The sequence below is a fragment of the Schistocerca americana genome, chromosome X (assembly GCF_021461395.2).
Source record: "Schistocerca americana isolate TAMUIC-IGC-003095 chromosome X, iqSchAmer2.1, whole genome shotgun sequence".
In the NCBI taxonomy this organism is placed as follows: Eukaryota; Metazoa; Arthropoda; class Insecta; order Orthoptera; family Acrididae; genus Schistocerca; species Schistocerca americana.
The window spans coordinates 246,383,976-246,403,781 of NC_060130.1; the positions used below are offsets into that span (position 1 = coordinate 246,383,976).

The 19,806-nt window shown below is 37.5% G+C and overlaps 1 long non-coding RNA gene across 2 annotated transcripts; it reads left to right on the top strand.

Annotated features, from left to right (window-relative positions):
- Nucleotides 1–3,016: 3,016 nt before the first annotated feature.
- LOC124555779 lies at nt 3,017–15,703 on the top strand. 2 transcript variants are annotated; one of them, XR_006968585.1, is made up of 4 exons: nt 3,017–3,149; nt 3,483–3,629; nt 15,161–15,302; nt 15,535–15,703. It is a non-coding gene; the product is annotated as an uncharacterized LOC124555779 (long non-coding RNA). The 2 variants fall into 2 exon arrangements; XR_006968586.1 differs by having other exon boundaries at nt 3,026–3,149; nt 3,475–3,629.
- The last annotated feature ends 4,103 nt before the right edge of the window (nt 15,704–19,806 follow it).

Below are 19,806 nucleotides of genomic sequence, written 5' to 3' on the forward strand. Positions count from 1 at the left end.
GCGTGGGTCCGAAAAATCTCATTAAGCGGTGCAGGAGGGGAATTTCATACACTATACAAAGAGCTCGAGGAAGAGGAATCTTCATTTTATATTTTATGTAGTTGGAGCATGAGTTGTTACGTCAAATTGCACCCATAATTACTGAATGAAACACAGTGTAACGATGTGCCATCACATCGCATGAAAAATTAGTTTGTTTAAGGTTAAATTTAGTTGCTGGTCCAGTACAAGTTTTGGGGCAATAGTTATATATTCCTCAATATCCTTCCCTTAAAGATTTATGTTTCCTTAACGTCTTGTACTTGGCTCTTAATAGTTCAGGTGCCTTATTTGTACTAGGGTTAGCAATTGAGACCCCAAATATTGACCACTGACGCTAGCTAAACTGTTTCACACACAATCCAGGGAGCTACTTGACAATTCATAAGCCTGCCACACATATATATTTCAACAAACAACTTGTACTGTCAAAATGATTCAGTCTACTTCTTTATGAAACGGTACAAATGCCTGACAACAAACAAATAAATTCCACCTACTACTGGTAATCGATCTGATTCTACACAGTACTTCTTTCGCTTCAAGTTGGAGTCATATTGCAATTATTTGATTGTAAGATAATTAAATACCATACTAGCACGTATAAAAAAAACTTTATAAATGTAATAGAGGGCAAGTAGTTAAGTACGTTCATGTCGCACAATTCAGACTCCTGCCTCACTGCTGCAGTTAATCTTTCGTCATTTATTACACATTTTTACAAAAGAAATAACGAAACGAAACAGTTTATAACAAATAACGAACAAACAACAACTGATATTAACCACGAAACCACAACGAAACGAACTACGGTGATCTCTGCATGGCCGTGTATCGAGAGGAAATGGGCTTGGCGGCATGGAGGTAAAAATAAGAGGAGTTGTCATGACGTCACAAACTTGAAGCCGACCCAAGTCAAGATCCGCCATGTTAGCTACCCCAAAACATTCGCTTCTGGTAGTTTGATTTCGTGTAGCCGTGAAGTGTTTTGATAAAAAATCCGGCTTGCGTCGCTTACTGGTGTACTAATCATTCTGATTGTAGTCTCAAGTTTAAACAAATCACATTTCATCCCTAAGTGGACTTATTTAATCGCTATTTTCTTATACATACTTGAAATTCTGATGCACTGTGAAGTAATGCAGTATGCAGAATGAGATTTTCACTCTGTAGCGGAGTGTGCGCTGATATGAAACTTCCTGGCAGATTAAAACTGTGTGCCCGACCGAGACTCGAGCTCGGGACCTTTGCCTTTCGCGGGCAAGTGTTCTACCATCTGAGCTACCGAAGCACGACTCACGCCCGGTCCTCACAGTTTGGAAGGTAGGAGACGAGATACTGGCAGAAGTAAAGCTGTGAGGACCGGGCGTGAGTCGTGCTTCGGTAGCTCAGATGGTAGAGCACTTGCCCGCGAAAGGCAAAGGTCCCGAGTTCGAGTCTCGGTCGGGCACACAGTTTTAATCTGCCAGGAAGTTTGATACAGTATGGTTTTATTTCTGTGATTTGACTTTAGATTTCCTATCAGTCCAATGCGAAGAACTCTCTGGAGGTGAACAATACACTTGGTTTTCATTGTTTGGTTATTCCCAAGTAACTGAAAAGTCCTGGCAAGAAATATCCTGGAAATGTAGACTAATGTTTTAAAATGCGATAATTTAATATAAAAGTAGTGTAACTTCATGTAGTTAATTAAATCTTCAGTAAAATCTGTGGAACACATGTTACAGTGGTTAAATTATGAGTACTTAAAGGTTTAGATATTTGTTAAAGCAAAGTTCCCTATCAATGTCCAGGCTATTTAGATCATTATATTAATCACTGTGTTCTCGTGTTAACCTGTAAATTGCTGTTATTTGCCCCACTGAATGTCACTTGGTAGGTACAATTTAAAAACAAAGTAGATGTGTAAACTACGATGGGCCTGACAATCTTAAATTCCGTTCTTTTCCTTCGTAATTTAACGAACCTTTCACTTTGTTGACATGACAGCTGGCTTGTTTATATCGTCCCTGCATACATCTATGAAACACCAAAGGAAATAAGGCAAGTTTCTTGCAAACCTGAACATTTAAAATCTGCATTTGACTTGAAAATGCAACGAATACAAATCGGTGCCTGTAAACTATCAATCATTGTTTTGGAGTTCTGGCTTTATCAATTATCGACACACACACAATGAAAGTGAATAGAAATGGATTATGAAAGCACGCTTTTCACAGCACATACTTCTCTTCTCGGTTATTCGTTGTATAAACAAAAAGGAATTACAGTACTGAGGCCAAAAGCTTCATATTTTGGTGTCGTAGTACTGCATCGAAAATGCATTTAAGACCAGAAAAACGATTGAAGTTGCGTTCCTTATGCTGTGTTGTTCACTAAAACAGTGTAACATTTACTATATAAAATAAATATCGCGTGCACACGACAGAAATAACGAACACGAAAGAATTGTAAACACTCGTCTGCTAATGTTTTGGGGGATCGAAGATGGCGGCAGGCCCCGCCCACTGGCTTCAAAACAACGTTTAGTGTAAGTCTGTAGCGCCATCTCCCCTTATTCAACCTCCATGCTTGGCGGTGACCTGAGTAACAACGGCTGGATAACGTTAGCCGGCAAAACTTTCTTCCCGACAAACTTTGACTGTGCCGTGATTGACGGGACAGGTCGGGATGGCACGGCACGTCCATTGTTGATGCTGTTTGTAATGCATTGGAGAATGTTTTGAAGGGACGGGACGTGACGGCAGGTGTGAATTGGCCTTAAGGGGTTAACCCCATCATAGGGTTTCCACGGGGTGTCAAAAACTACACACTCGATAGATCTGCATAGAAAACATGTCACTTGGACCAATGCGTCAGATATTAAGCCACAGAATGTTGCGTGCCTTTCGTCCGCTGTCTCCTAGAGTTTCGACTCTAGCGGTGAACGATTGGGTCCATGAAGCTATTGTTGCATGTCAGGGGGTAGACACAACAGATTACTGCACAAACATCTCTGCAAGTCAAAAGTTGCGACTGTTATGATTGTCTTTGAGTGTACTCCGTTAGCACGTTGACGTTGTTAGTGACTTGATGAGGAAACAAATATTTTTGTGTTGCTTGAAGAGCTGGTAAGTATCTTGTTTTGTAACTGGTGATTGGAATCTGGATTATATCGTAGTCTTATGTAAGAAAATTGATGAATTAGCGGTATATCTTTGACAGTATGACGGGCTTTGTAAAACGAATACATTCCTTAATTTTACTGTATTTGTAATTGTTTTCGGTGTTGCTAGAAAAAGCATTTTCTTGTTTTTGTGTATGCCGCAATATTCATCAAAGGATTTGCGTCCTGTACTTTTTTTATACGCAGTATTTTTATAACCTAGATGCTAATGGCGTCGTTCTGCATTGAATATTGGGGACACGTAGTTGTTAAAATTAATCGGTGTATAGTGTTGTAGGTGTTTTAGGAGATGCTACATGATAAGTATGAATACCGCCGCCATAAAGAGTTCCGACGCAGCAAACATCTCGCATGTTTGATTCGGTGTTGCAGTAAGACCACACCCTTGTTTAATGGATGCTGGTATTGCATTGATGTTCGTGCGGTAAGTTTATGGTCGGCTGCTATAGCCCAAGTAAATATTGTAATGAATAAGTTGTAGTGTGTTTACTGAATTTATTTTCTTCTTTATTTTAATTTTTAACTGTTTTTCACATTTCGCACCTCTTTACACGGAAGAAATGAAACTGTGTAGTACCAAATTGTCGTGGAATAATTTCATAGCTGTCATCGTTCACCGAATGTGACGGATGTTTAAATTCAGAGCTACCGTATGTGCTGTTGGCATTTTTGTGTGAAAAAACAGAGAAGTTCTGTGGTGATGCTTCTTTGATTATTTACAGCAAATCAGCCTGTCAGGTGAGTGTCATGATTATCTCCTAATTTGAATGTACCAATTGGTATAGGTTTCATCACAAAGGTGCAAAAACTGGAGGAAGGCGCGAAATCAGGACAGTTACACTATGCACCTGTGCAGGGTTCCCAAAAATACAATGGGAACCTTACACAGGTGTCTAGTGTTCCTGTCACTTCATCGTGAATACATCCCATCTGAAGCACAGCCAATGCTGCTAAAGGTTGGTACTCATTGGAGTATTGAAAATTGCAACTGTGCTTTGCTTTTATGACACACTCCTAGCAGCTGCAGGCTTTCTGAGAGGACACACACTGTGGTTATTTCTCATTTACTTTTATTTTAATTTTAGCACTCTTTACTAGACCTGAAGCAAATTCTAAAATTTCTCTTTACATTTTCTACTTGTAAGTCATACTGCAGGACACATCAAATCTAGGTGAGTACTCATTTCTCCACTGAATTTACTGTCAAAAGTATACCACAGCAAATATATCCTTTCTGGTCTTAGATTTAAGGGAATGTATAGTTTCATGCTGTTATTTAACTGTGCAACATAGTTATTGTGAAGTTCTGTCCATAACAAGATTGATAATGGTAAAATGGTTTGACTGTAATTATTTTGTTTGTTGATTGCATTGAGGGAATATTAAGTTTAATAACAGTGTAGAAACCACTGGAGTAACTTTGGGAAGAACTGGAGTCAACTTCGCATCTGGCCATCCCTGTTTACTTTAAATCACCTTGTGTAGTTCTTAAAGTAGACCATGGCTGATATCCCTCTTCATTCATGTCCAATTCAAGATAGGACTCTATTTTTATTAAGTCATTAAATTCCAATCTCACCTCATCCTCTGCACCCTCAGCGGACTTCTTTCCCAGTGAGCAGCTCTCCACAGGGTAATTTCAGCAATGACTGTTACATGAAGTACTACTGTTCTTGAAATCAATACAGAAGCTGAGGTTTTTCAGCATGTGTCTCTACTATTATTATTATTATCATCATTAATGCTGTAAGATGTGATGTGTGCAGTTTGTAGTGTGAATTAAGTGTTCTGCTTGAACACAAGCAGTCTGGTGGAAATATAAATCTGAAATTATCCTGTATAACATAGAATCTACTGAGGCAGTAGTTTAGTTGATGACTAATCACCTGTAATTTTAAATGCACAGTTCAGAGAAACTGTTTCTGTGTCGGTCATTTAGGAATTCATCCGTATGAAGAGGCAGAATATTCCCAGTGCTGTAATTACTTTAATCTTTTCTGGTTGGCCCACACTATTTTCTGGATGCTAGTGATTTGATTTATGGCACAACTGGGTTTAGGAGAGTGGTTTTAAAAGTTGTGCATATGAGGTAGTGTTTCAAGAAGATGCTTTATTTTCTGATTAGGTAACTGGCTGGATAATCATGAGGCCAACTGCAGAAAACAAAATATCATTCAAGTAATCATGTTTTCTAGCTATTTTGTCTTTATATTGGCTAAAGTGACTTCTAAATTATTTTGTGGAAATTTATATTTTGATATTTGATGTGGTGGTTTGAAGTCTGAGAATGTCACATTTAAATTCACTGTAATACAATGGTAATGTATGTTCCATTTTCATGAAGTCCATGTCACTGTCAGTTTACCTGTAAACTAGAGTACCTGGTGTTGTTTATTACTTCTGATGTCTTACACAGGAATACATGTTATTCACACTGTCCCAAATTGTAAAACACTTGCACTATAACTTCATGCAGTGCCACCAGGCTATTGCTTTATGCATGACTTCTTAAGAAAAATGATCTGTTCTCAATTTATCTTAGGTTTTGAATATGAGGCAGAAAAGTATCAAAAGGATTGTCCTCTCATGGTCATCTGCATAGTGTATGTTGTTAAATCTTCTATGGTTGGTGCCATAACTGTTCCGGCACTCTGTTACTCTAAAATTAGAAACAAAATTGTGCAATCCATTACGGAAGTGTCAGTAATTCTTTAGTGTTTGTAATAGCCCAATGAGACATTTTTGTTCGTGTGTGTTCAGTTTTCTTATCGTCCACATTTAATTTATCTATGGTTACCATGAAACATTTAAGGAATATGCTAGTAATGATTCTGTTAAAAGGGCTTCCTTCTCCCATCCTTCTCAGTTGAGTTTTCCTCCTGTGTCATTAGTTTTTCCACTTTGCTGAATGGTAGTAATACATTACACTCTTGCCTACGTCCCTTGTCTTGTCGCACATCATCCATGCATCAGTGTGTTGATACTTGTGTCCTTCTGCAAGTAGCTCAGTAAATTGTTCTTGTAGTTTGAATACATGGCACACTAATCCCAGTAAGCATGATAATTTAGTTTAAAGTTAAAGTACTACTATTGTTTTTGTACCCTACTATGTACGCTTCCCACAGGCATTTGCATTCCTGAGGAGAATAGGTGTGCACATTCACTGTACATTTTGTACAGTTGGACCAAAGCTGATTTTAATTTCTCATGGATTTCACTTTTACTTTTTGCCTTAGAACTGCAATTTTCACTAACACTAGTGCGTATTGTATGAGGTGTAAATGCTGTATTCTCGTTGTAAAAACCCTTTAGAAGAAATAAAGGAAGGCTATGAAACCCATGCATAATACAGGGCTGAAGTCTAGATCAGGGCCACTGGCAGTCACAATGCTATTTATCTACTGCTCAAAAGTTGGAAGTGCTTCAGATTCACGTAGCAAGTGGGACGATAGTTTAACGTAACCATTGAGTGGAGAGAAAAATCTTTGAATTTCTAGTGCCTGCATAAAAACCATTCTCTTCTTCTCTGTTGTCACAAATATTTGGCTATTTTTTCCAAGTATTTGTGAGGTTGTGGTTAGGTTGGAATGTGACAGCTTGGTTGCAAGTTGGCAAAGCCAACACATGCAGAAGCTGAAAAACTGGTTGTGGTGGCAGACTGAGGTGTAGTTTAGACCAGGCCCCATGTTAGGTTCGAATACGACAGTTTTTCTTGCAAAAATTATATTAAAAACCTTTATTGTTCCATACATTTGTTTCTTTTAATTGTCACAAATTACGAGGTTGTGGGTAGGTTGGGACCTAATAGCACAGCTTAAATTAATAATCTTGGTTGTCAAATATTTGCTTGTTTCTTCTGAATATGTTAATGATTTTGGAGGTTGTGATATGTTGATATGAGAATGTGACAGTATTTCTCTAAAACATGCCAGCTGTTCTTTGATGTGATTGCATAGACTCAGTAGCTGAGATACCATATTTACTTCCTACCATGAGTGCTGAAAACTTGGCTTAGAAGGCTTGATGGTATTATTTGCTAACTTTTTCCCGCTTTAGTCCGTAATGTTTAGAACTTATTTAATTCATGTGTTCAGAACTGAGTAGTTGCCATTGTATGTGGCATTGCCTGTTCTCTTTGTTTGAAATGAGATGTAGTTCTCAGGAATGCATTAAATGTTGGCTGGAGCATCATCCAGAGAAAACATTAACAAGAAAGGACAGTGCAACATAGACTTAGTGGATCAGTTTTAAAACAATACCAAACAGAGATCAGACAGTACAGCTTAATGGATCATATGACTGAAATTGAGAATACACTTTATACTCAGAACTTCGGAGAGTATTCTCAGGTTCGCACGAAAATAGCAAGTCAGAGAACATACTTCACCTGAGAATGTTCTCAGCATGAATAAAAGGGTGGGGGAAGTTGCTTGAAACAGAGAAAATTCCCAGATTTTGCATGAATAAAACCAGAGAACTTCCTCAAAAGTGGAGAACATTCTCTGTTTTTGAAGTGAACTCTGTAGCATACTTCAAGCTGATTAAGCAGTGTTGTGGTTAAGTGTTACCAAGTGGGCAGAATTTATGGTTCTCAAAAGGGAAAGGGGGGAAAAGATAAAGATATATATGTAGCATGAAGAAACTCTGAAGAAAGAAACTGTAAAAGCTAATATGGAGTTAACTGTGAAAACATTATTTCGCTGGTGAAGCACTTTCTTCCTGAAAATCTCAAGAGGTGGTGGTGCCCTTTCCAAAGAATCTAAAATGAAAACATTTTTGTGTTATTATGTGAACTCAGGCTTTGACAGTTGTAGGAGAAGACTAAGGAATACAGCAGACATTTTTATATGTTCTGCAGCAGATTAACAGAAAGGCACTGTTGTGGATCCTATTGCCAAGAAACATCAACAAACTAGAAACAACAAAAGTTAAGTGGCAGTCTAGATATCAATTTCCATGTTCAATGGGCCCCATTGATTGCGTGCATATATTCATAATGAAACCTTCTGCACATGGACATAAAATATATTATTCGAAAGGGCTTTTCTTCTGTAAATGTGCAGGTGATTTGTGATTATAGTGAAATGTTCAATAGCATTAATGCTTCATTGTGTGGCTGTGTGCATGATGCTGGGATATGGAGAAACTCATACGTATACCATATATTATGTAAAAAAAGTGCAGTGCTTAAATTTTAGGAGATGAAGTATGGGACATTACACCTTGGTTAGTGACACTGTTCCAGAATCCCAACGCACCTGATGACATAGTGTCCAACAGATGTCACTATAAGGAACAGGTGGTAATTGAACGGTGCTTTGGGCAGGTGAAAAAGCCATTTCCCAGTTCCGCAAAACAAAATGTGTGCCCAAACAAAACCCCACAGTGTGACAATATCCTGTTTTGTTCTGCACAATGAAGCAAAACAAGCGGGGATGAGGATTTTGAGGCAGCTAGTGGCAGTGACCACAATGTTCCAGTATTCAGAGATGAGGACATAGCAAACGTGTGTACATGGTGCAGACAGAAGGCAACTAAAGTGTATGGAAGTTATGTTTGTTCCAAGCATTGTGTAAACAAATGTGATTGGCATTTTTTAAAAATAATTAAAGTACTTTTTATTTCTTCAGGTATAGCAAAATTCCATTTTGGTGAAAATAAAAAAAAAACTAGTTCTCTGTTGACAAATAAGAAAATGCAGTTTAGTGCTTTTCTTCCTCCTCATTAAATTTATTTTATCAAAAATTGTTTAACCTGCAATGTTTCAAACTGGAACAGAATATGCCAGATACTACACTAAATAAATGCACAAACTGTGTAATCCTTAACCTTTTAAACCTGTCAAAAATTGCTCTTTTTGTTCCACTTTACCAAAAATTGTTTCAAGGATGTGGTTAGGCATTTGCTAGATATTACAGTAAATAGGTGCAGATATTTTTAATCTTTTAAAATTTTGAACTGGAATATGTTACTCTTATTTTTTCACTTTAACAGAAATTTTTACTGAATATTTTCTTTAAGGGCATATGGAAATAAGTAAGTGAAGAATATAATGAACATTTTATTTAAAAAATAATTTTTAATTAAAAATGTGTTTTACTCTGACATTACACAGTTCAAGCTATTGCTTTTCTTAAGTTTGTTGTATCAATTTCTGCTGCTACCTCCTCAGGATATGTAACTGGTATAGTAATGCTAGTCTCATAATTCAGCATTAGACAAATTCATAGTCTCATCTGTCCCCATGCTTAATCTGCATCATTTCAGTGCTCTCTCAGCCCCAACATGGGTGAGCATGAGGGTATTATTTCTAGACACACTAGATCTTGTAGAGCCTTCTATTACAATTTGCAGTTGTTACAAAATTGCTTGTGGCTCAAATTATGTACAGCCAGAATCTGTGAGCTCCGAACTAGCCTCTGGAAAGACATGCTAACAGAGGTTGCAATCCCCACTCCAGAAGCTCCTAAAATAAATAAGAAAACAGTAATATTAGTGTGTTTCATGGCTCCATTTTTAAAGTGAGTATAAGTAGCAAGCAGGTTTATGCAGATATGTGAGAGGGAGGTTTGTTAAATTTTATGCATGGTACACTGTGCTAGTTTCACATAAGTGGGCTAATATCAGACAAATTTTACCAAACATTTTCATTTTCACTAGTTAAAAATAATGTATTTTGCTAATTCACAATTTCCAAGCATTAAGCACACAATAAAAAATGGGGAGAAGGGGACTAAAAATAGTTAAACTTCATGAATTTTTTTCCTCGTGGACTGTATATTTATATGGAAGGAGGACATACACTCACAATGTTTATCGCTCAATTTTATCGTTACATGACTAATGGCAGTGATTGCAATTAAATGGATTTTGTCCGATTACTTTCCAAACCAACCAATTAAATAGACGAAGACTTGTAAGGACAAGCCTTTGTCAAAACTGCAGGTTTCTGTGGAGGGTGGTTTTCTCCAATTTTAACTTCTCACTTAAAACATTTTCAGTAGCTTTGCATAAGACTAGTTCACCTGTGTTATTGAAGCACTGGCCATGTTTTGGGTAATACTCCCTTTTAAAAAGTGCTTGAATTTATTAGTGTCGCGTTATTGAAATGGTCATAGATATTTTTGTATTTGATTCATTTTCTGTATTTCTTTGTTGACACACGAGATTCCATCAAGTCATGCGGATGTGATGTTTACTATGGTATTTGTTTTTATGTGTGAAGTTTGCTAGTGTTGTGTTAGGGCAGAGGTTGCATCCAATGCTGAAGTTTTGCCATCATCATTTGGTTCTCCAGCTACAACAAAATCTTTAGCTGACTATTCACAGAAGTCACTTTTTCCTACATTACTAAGGCTTCAGATTTCATAATCCATCTACTTCTAAGTTGGTTGAGTCACTCGGCAAGAAACTAAATATACTAGACATACCACGACAGTGATTCTCAGGAAGAATCCTCATTTTGTGTTTCGTTACAGACTTCAACCTACGATTTTTTTAAATTCCTAGTGTTGCATTCTTCCCTTTCATCTGCTGTCAAGTTTTTTGTATTATTATTTGCCACCTGATTTGTTATATTTGTGTTTACTTAAAGTTTTAAATCTATTTTGTAAAGGGGCACTTGATTTCATAGGCTTTTTGCTTCTTTGTGAAAGTTCTTTTCCTTGAAACAGATTTCCATCCACATTCTCTAACTGGAGAGCTTTAATATTTTCTTGTAACAGTGAAGTGCCTTTCGCAAAGTTCATTTATTCCTGGGCGTCTCAGTGTTAAGCAGGAGCAAGAATTCTGTTCAGCCAAATTATTTAAGACATGTGTATTTTCTATTTGTGTCAGCATTTTTGTCTGTTAGATTATTTTCCTACACTTAGGTGCAAGAAAAATGACTGAATTTGTTGCAGTAGTTGCATAGACTCCCATTATGCACTATTATCTGCTATGGTCGCAGGTTCGAATCCTGCCTCGGGCATGGATGTATGTGATGTCCTTAGGATAGTTAGGTTTAACTAGTTCTAAGTTCTAGGGGACTAATGACCTCAGAAGTTGAGTCCCATAGTGCTCAGAGCCATTTTTTTTGCACTATTATGTTACATTTAACACATTTTATGTCAAGTAACAAGACTTTTTCCTCAGACTGAAACACTCTACCTCTCTACCTGCTGCTATCGTGATAACTTAAAGGAGGCTGCACTGCATGGCGATTTTAGATGGAAAAATTCAGTGCAACAGTTAGGTTTGTGTAACTGGTGAATGCATTTCCTAAAGGTAAAAATTAAATACCATAGCAATGCTATCTTTGTGCAGTTTATACCAAATTTGATAGTTTTGATCACAATAACAACTTTTGATGACCAGTTCTATCTGTTAATCTGCTAGATTGAGCCCACCTATAACATCTGTAATGTCAGCTTGTATTGCTAACTGAAATTGTCATGTAAAAGAATGAAGAAGTTGACACAAGAGCCATCTGTACTGAAACAATAAGAAAACTGTTTGTGGAAATGAGATTTTCTTAGGAATGGTAATGAACAGAAACACTGCTTGTGGATAATACAACTCTAAGCAGCATACATGTTTCACAATTGATGGCATGTCTCAAGAAAGTGTGATCTCCATTGGTACAATGAATTACGAACACCTATCATTGGTTATTAATTATGGTTGATTTTGGTCTGCTTAGCAGATCAAAATTAGTCGCCATTAATAAAAAAAGATCCAGATGGTGTTTCATGTGATGGAACAGGTGTCTGGAAAAAACAAATGATAGGGATTGCAGACCTGTATGTGAGCCAACTCTAGTGAATTCTCAAAGTTTGAAACCACTTACTTTGTAATTGGGTGGAGTAAACACTGTTAAGTACATGGAGACAAGAGTTTGGATATGTTTCTCTTCATACTGGTTGCTTGCAAGTCTGCAAAACAACAGTGATTACCGTAGGATTATGGCCAACAATTTGCTATCTGATCATATCCCATACATTTTTTATAACCTACATCTAAGATGAACCTGCATTGGTACTCATAATTTTTCAAAGAAATGGCACACATTGTTTGCCATTTCAACAGCTGAACTACGGCATTCTGATCTGTGTGACAGGGCAGGCAATACCTTGGGATGTAATAACTCAGTGACGTAGTATTTCAGATTGTCCTCAACTAACAGGAGTTGAGATTGCCTGTTGTATCAGTTAGTGCCGTGTATCCTTACTTGTTTGTCCACTTCACTGTCTATGCCGTGTGCCAGATATCATTTGGAGCAGTTGTAGTGGGACTCTGTCACAAAAACAGTACATTTTGCCACTGATCATGTCAGCCTATGGCATTCACATGGTCATTGCATTCTGATGCATTTGTGGATTTGGACATGAAAGCTTATAATAGAGCATGCATACCTTTAGCAGGTGTCATTGAACTGTCTACATGTGTCTGTATGTGGTGTTGTGAAGCATTTTTAAGTCAGTACCAAGCTGAAGCTGGACATTCTGCCACACATTTGTGTGATCATGATTGTAGTTCTGTTGTCACTTCAAATGGTCCCTTACCCACATATCACCTCATACAACTGTCCTGTATACAACGAAACTGACCAGTAGCATGGTAGCACACACCGTGTGAGCTAAAATTTCATAATATGACAAAGCCATTTCCAGGAGACCATTTGTTGTGCCCTGTTCAAACTATGCCTCCTCTGTTGTCAGTGAGGCATAATGCCACTTGCATTGACGTTTTCACTTTGGAGCTTGTGACTACCTGAGCTTGCCGTAACACTGGCATTCTCACTATACTGCTAGGTTTATAAATACACATTCTCTCTGCATAGTTAGGGCAGCCATTTCATTTTTCAAATAAGAACATGCTGTGTAAGTGGTCAACATTTTTTCTAGGGTGTGGCTGCTGTTATTGATGTAACTGCCCACAGAAATTTAATTTAATTTTAAATGACAAAATTGATGAAAATGGAAGAATGATACAGTAAACTGATAACTTAAAATGGTATGTAAGGAAATACAGAGAAAAGTGGGCTCAAGCTCCATTTTGCCCGTGGAAAAGTGATGTTATTAAGAAATAATAGAGAGAAGATTGGGGGGGAGAGGCAAGAAAAGTCACATGTATTTATAAACAATATTTGCAAATACAAATTCAATATTTTAGCAGTCCAAGGACAGTTTGTCAACAGAGTAATTTTGTTTCATATTGACAAGATACGGAATACTCAAAAGGAGGAAAAAAAATGTAATTCTGAATAAGATATTAGACTAACTGCTCCTTTTACTGCTAGCCAGAGAGATGAAGTGAGGCGGGTAGTGGGATGTTGACGTCAGTGGTTCAAAAGAGTGACAAAGATAAGTGACGGAGTTTGTCATAGTGTAAGCAGATAATTAGTTCAACTTGCAGGATCATATGTATTGGGTAATACAGAGCAATACAAAGTTAGTTGGTAACATTCAAACAACAAAATGTGAAGGAACAGGGGAGTTTATAGTGGCTGATGAAAAGAATAGCAGCTGTTTGTGACACCAGATGCAAATTGGTTGAAACATACAACAAATAGAGGCAGTAGGGATCATGACAGTTAATGGTTGAAGATGAGAGGTGAATGAACAAACTCGTGGTACTAATAGTGTGCATTGAAAATGGGACAGCAACGTCTCTAGATTTGTGGAAAAGCATTTTAATTGCACCAGAGGCAACAAAGGCAGAAAATGATTGTTATTGAAAGAATGGACTAATGATTTGGCTGCAGCACAGCAGAATGGGAACCTGGAAAATCCAAAACCTCTTCTGGAAAAGTTTGTCATTTCAAAGATCACTAAGGTCATATGATTATTTTATTTATTTATTTTTTTTCTTTGTAGTTTCACTTGTGGCAGTGCCTTATGTGTTTGAAAGGATCAAATTGCACAGTTAGGTTCTTCGTTTCTTACTCGGCACATCATGGACAAAAAGTTTGTACAGGGACAAAATCATCATCAAAGATGTATACAGCAATATATTTGTTTGTAGGGCCATCTTCCACAGTAGCTGTTATAAACGATTATTATTGGTTTTCCATCTTGAGCTTACTGCAGTTCTCGAATATTATTTACAAGATGTGTGTCCCTTTTTATTTATAAAGCATATTCTGTGGTCATTCTGGAAGTGTGGATACTTAATCACATCTCCAAGTATGAGCATCCTAAGCCCAAAAATGGCCCTATTGAGTCATGATGTTAGACAGAAATTTTACTACACTATTTTTCTCCTTTATAAAAATCACATATCTAGGACTGCTACTTGAGCAGCAATAGCTGTCTTCAGAATATTGTACATCATGTAAAGAACTAATTCACCCATGAAAAAATTGCAAATTACGCTAAGATATTTTTGCTAAGGGAACAACAACACAATTAAAATTGTAACTGTAGTTATGACATCTGTGCAGGGAAAGTATACTATTTACAAATGTGTCACATGTATTGTCTTCGCTATCAAGTTGGGAGCATTGTCATCTAAGTTACTTGTAGCTGATTGTAGACGTGGTCATCAGTAAAAGTATGAGTGATTTCGCATAGGATAATGATTGGTAAACAGCTGTGTTAATGATTTCTGAATTTGTTGCTTTCATAATTGGTGTCAATAATTAATTTATTGACTAATTCTGTATTCAGATTGAGACTTAAATATAATGAGCTGGCTCTGAACCCTATCAAGGGTGTTGAATGTAGGAGCTCCTTTTCTCCTGTGTGAATAATGATAAAGAACAGAATGTCATGTAGAGAACTGAAAAGAAAAGGAGAAAAAAAAACTGATGAGTCCTGAAACTCTGAAAATAGTAATATATGCTCGTCTTGTATACAAATTTAAGAATTTTTTTTCATAATTTTTGGCCCCCCTAATACTACTTGGAACCTCAAATCATAATGTGTATTGTCACAGCAATAATAATTATTTGAAGCTGCCCATTTTTCTCTACAGGAGATGGAAATCTAAATAAGAGAGATTAGTTTCCTACTGATGTTGAAGGATGTAGTTCATGGTTTCCCAAAGCTTTCCCATAACAGCTAATTTATTATAGTTACAATCAGCGTGGTCTTCAATCCAGTGAGTACTGCTGAACGTAAGTACTCATTTTCTTGTATATTAACAATGATAAAGAACAGAATATCGTAAAATGAACTGAAAACCTGAAAGTCCTGAGATTCTGTAGGTATTAATGCAAATGCATCTTCTATACAAATTATGAATATTGTTTATAATTTGTTGGCTCTGTAGTTCTATTTAGTTGTGCAAACAAGTGTGTGTTATTGAAGCCATAATTATTATTTGAAGCTGTCCATTTCTTTCTACAGGAGAGGGAAGCTTAAATCAGATGGATTTGTTTCACGCTGATGCTAAAGGCAGAAGTTCCTTGTTTCCAGATGATCGTCCCAATGAGCTAAAATATTAATACTTGGAACCATCAATAAGATGTCTGTACATTTTGGTGTTCATAGATTAAAAAGAGTATTTCCTTATAAAGTTGGTGTACAGTTTACTTCATGTTTTAGCTTCATGTTTATACAGGGTGTTACAAAAAGGTACGGCCAAACTTTCAGGAAACATTCCTCACACACAAATAAAGAAAAGATGTTATGTGGACGTGTGTCCGGAAATGCTTAATTTCCATGTTAGAGCTCATTTTAGTTTCGTCAGTATGTTCTTCCACCTATGCTCAATGGAGCATGTTATCATGATTTCATGCGGGATACTCTACCTGTGCTGCTAGAACATGTGCCTTTACAAGTACGACATAACATGTGGTTCATGCATGATTGAGCTCCTGCACATTTCAGTCGAAGTGTTCGTACGCTTCTCAACAACAGAATCAGTGACCGATGGATTGGTAGAGGCGGACCAATTTCATGGCCTCCACACTCTCCTGACCTCAACCCTCTTAACTTTCATTTATGGGGGCATTTGAAAGCTCTTGTCTACGCAACCCCGGTACCAAATGTAGAGACTCTTCGTGCTCGTATTGTGGACGGCTGTGATACAATACGCCATTCTCCAGGGCTGCATCAGCGCATCATGGATTCCATGCGACGGAGGGTGGATGCATGTATCCTCGCTAACGGAGGACATTTTGAACATTTCCTGTAACAAAGTGTTTGAAGTCACGCAGGTACGTTCTGTTGCTGTGTGTTTCCATTCCATGATTAATGTGATTTGAAGAGAAGTAATAAAATGAGCTCTTAACATGGAAAGTAAGCTTTTCCGGACACATGTACACGTAACATATTTTCTTTCTTTGTGTGTGAGGAATGTTTCCAGGAAGTTCGGCCGTAGCTTTTTGTAACACCCTGTATATTCTGCAAACAACTCCATTTTCCTCCATTGTTAGCAGAGGTTGAAGATGAAACGAACATGGTTGCACATTCGCTCTTGGCAATTGTTCTCCTATTTTGAAACCATCTTTTCTTATGCTGCATTGGGGTCACTTCACCTCACTTTCACAAAACTCAAAAGAGAAATAGTACTGTTGTATCATGTGTTCTGCACTTAGCAAAGTGATTTTTTATGAATTTGTTTTGCTGTGTAATCTGAGTGTGTTGTCAACCTCTTGGCAAACTGGGGACTGATACTTACTGCAGTGTCTTGTGTAACAATAAACTCCAGTTACACTTTACTGCTCACTGTGAGGTACAGCAATATCACATTGTGTATCATAAGAATGGTAACACCTCCAAAGATGGACATCCGCATGCTGGTGTTAATTAATGAGCAATTGACGTAATTAATGAGCAAGCACTCTTACTTACATTTGATTCATATTAGTGGCAGTATATATCAAGGAATGAATTTTATGACTGAAAGTACATTCATTCCAAATCCAATGCTTAGACCGAGCGAGGTGGCGCAGTGGTTAGCACAGTGGACTCGCATTCGGAAGGCGACGGTTCAATCCCGCGTCCGGCCATCCTGATTTAGGTTTTCCATGATTTCCCTAGATCGCTTCAGGCAAATGCCGGGATGGTTCCCTAGAAAGGCCACGGCCGATTTCCATCCCTAATCCGAGCTCGTGCTCCGTCTCTAATGACCTCGTTGTCGGCGGGACGTTAAACAGTAATCTCCTCCTCCTCTCCTCCTCCTCCAATGCTTCACAATGAATGCCAATACTGTAGGCATACCATCGTGGCAGGCAAGGGCCAAGCAATTTGCAGCACGTGTATGTGCGTGTGAAGTTGCACTTCACCACCTTTTTATGTAAACATTATTTGCAAACATTCAGTATGAAGTTGCAGTGACATTCAGATAGCTGGCACATATAATTTATTTATTGATGCAAGTGTAGAATAACAATGTGGTACCAACCTCATATGGAAAAGGCAGTAAGGTATATGTTGCCTGCAAACAATGTAAAATGCCAGCTGCATTTTTTGTGCAGACTGGAGCTACGTGCATACATTTGCTTCCCAAAGTCCATCTACTTAATCACTTTCAATAAGAAACAAATACCCACTCACAACAAATAGCAGTCCAAAGTAAATTGGTCTGAAGCCTTCTAATTATGCCATGCTGGTTGTGTCTGATGGGTCCATCATCCCAGCAAAGCAAAGCAAAGCCAAGCCTAGTGATAGTTTTGGGACATATGCCAACCCTATCTGTGATTTGAGCAGACCTCAAAAAAGTTTGACCCCTGGATACATTTTTAATTTGGTGTTGTATGTACACCATAACTGTTTGGCAATAGTCATAGATGGGGCTCAGTGCAAGTAACCTCCTGGCTGATATGTAATTTTTTGCCCAACATTGTTTTACCCAGTGAGCTTCATGGATTTGATGCAGAGTCACAGGTGATCATGAGGACACTGAAACATTTTGTGCTGCAATATTTCTTATCTGCTGTGATCCAAATGGTCTTTGACCTATGTGAGACACACCTATAACAGATAAATGAAGTCCAGGAAACACTTCTCTATCTACAAAGGTTGAGGAGGGTGATGGCATTTTGTTTGGTACCAGGGTACATGGGCATTTTGGTAAAGCAAGTGTTAAATGTGGCAACAAAGGAAATTGTTTTTAAATGTCCCATGGCCCAATGTTTAGTGCTTCTACAAACTCTCTGTTTTGCCCTTAAGGTACAGTAGTGCTTGTGAAAAGAAAATAGAGGGTAACATAGGACAATAAGCTGCTGTTGGTTAACTCAGCTGCTTGTGTATAGCACACCTATTTTTGGATTCTTAGATAAGATTTAGTAAATTTTAAGTGTGTAATGTAGATTTTGTTTGCTTTTCCCGATGTAGAATATGGAGTTGGCCAATGTATGGTCAAAACTGACTATGAGTGTAATCATTATGTGACTGTGTGTAAGGTGAAAGAGAAGTGTATACATCAGTCACTCTCCATGGGTAATGAAATGATTAGTTGCACACTATATAACAGCAGTAGCATTGTAGAAGTGTGGGACAGTCTAGTGCAACAACCATTATGAGTAGCACTGTGATAATAGTAGAGGTGTGTGAGCTCTTGGAATGTATTGCCATGGATTCTGTGTACTCATATCATGTACTAATAATGGCACAACCTAGGTGATGCTGATGACAAGGAAGGAGAAAAGATGAAAAATATAGTCAATATGGTCACTAAAATCCATTATTTGAAGATATTGCTGTGGCAGAGCTTCAGTCAGGAGTGGGCATATTTGTCTTTACAAACCCATGTATACACTATTCCACTGAAATATTAGTAGAAAAGTGAGTTTTTCTCACATCACAGATGTAGGAAATATTCAGTATGGGTATCAAACCAAATGAATCGTCAGATTTAACACAAATTTCTGAATAGTAACGACATTGTCAACATTTGGATATTTGGAGTTCATACTAATTGACAGCTGTTAAATACAGTCTAAATACAGATCTCTCAAGCAAAGTTTGCTTTTATGAGTCACTATTTATTTCCATGACCTGTTTCAGAGGGTCAAACCTTCATCATCAGTGGATTTATATGACATGGATCTGTGCAGTTACGACTTTCAGGTAACCTGTGTCACTGTCTAGCAGACTGAAAACTTATTTCAGTAAATGACTCTGTTATGTGGAGGTTACATTACATGCACTATGGCACTGTTGTAAGCAGTGAAGGGAGACAAGATGGCATCTAAAATCTAATAAGTACAAAGAACATAAGACAAAACAAAAAAACACTGTTTTGGAGCAAATCTCAAAGCCTTGTGTAGACTTTCAGTTGCATATGTGAACATAAATGTAAGTATTTCCAGTGGTTACAGATTCTTTTCTGCAAAGTTTACATGACTTCACCCTTCGTACACATTTAAGTAGTCATGGTGACATGTTACGAACATTAACTGTAATAATTATGTTGGCAGCAGTAGCAGAATTTATATATAAATAATAATTTATTTATTGTTACTGTGTTAAGATTACATCAATCACAAGCTATATCTAAGTAATAGTTGAATTGACTCATGGATAACACAACAACAAAAAAAAAAGTTTTTTTCAGATATAGAGAGAGAATGTGGTGGACCGAACTAATTTGAACTTGCTGAATCTGAAAATGCAGTTAGATTTTCGCTATCACCCTCCAATTTTTTGTTACAGAGGTTTTTAAATGCTTAT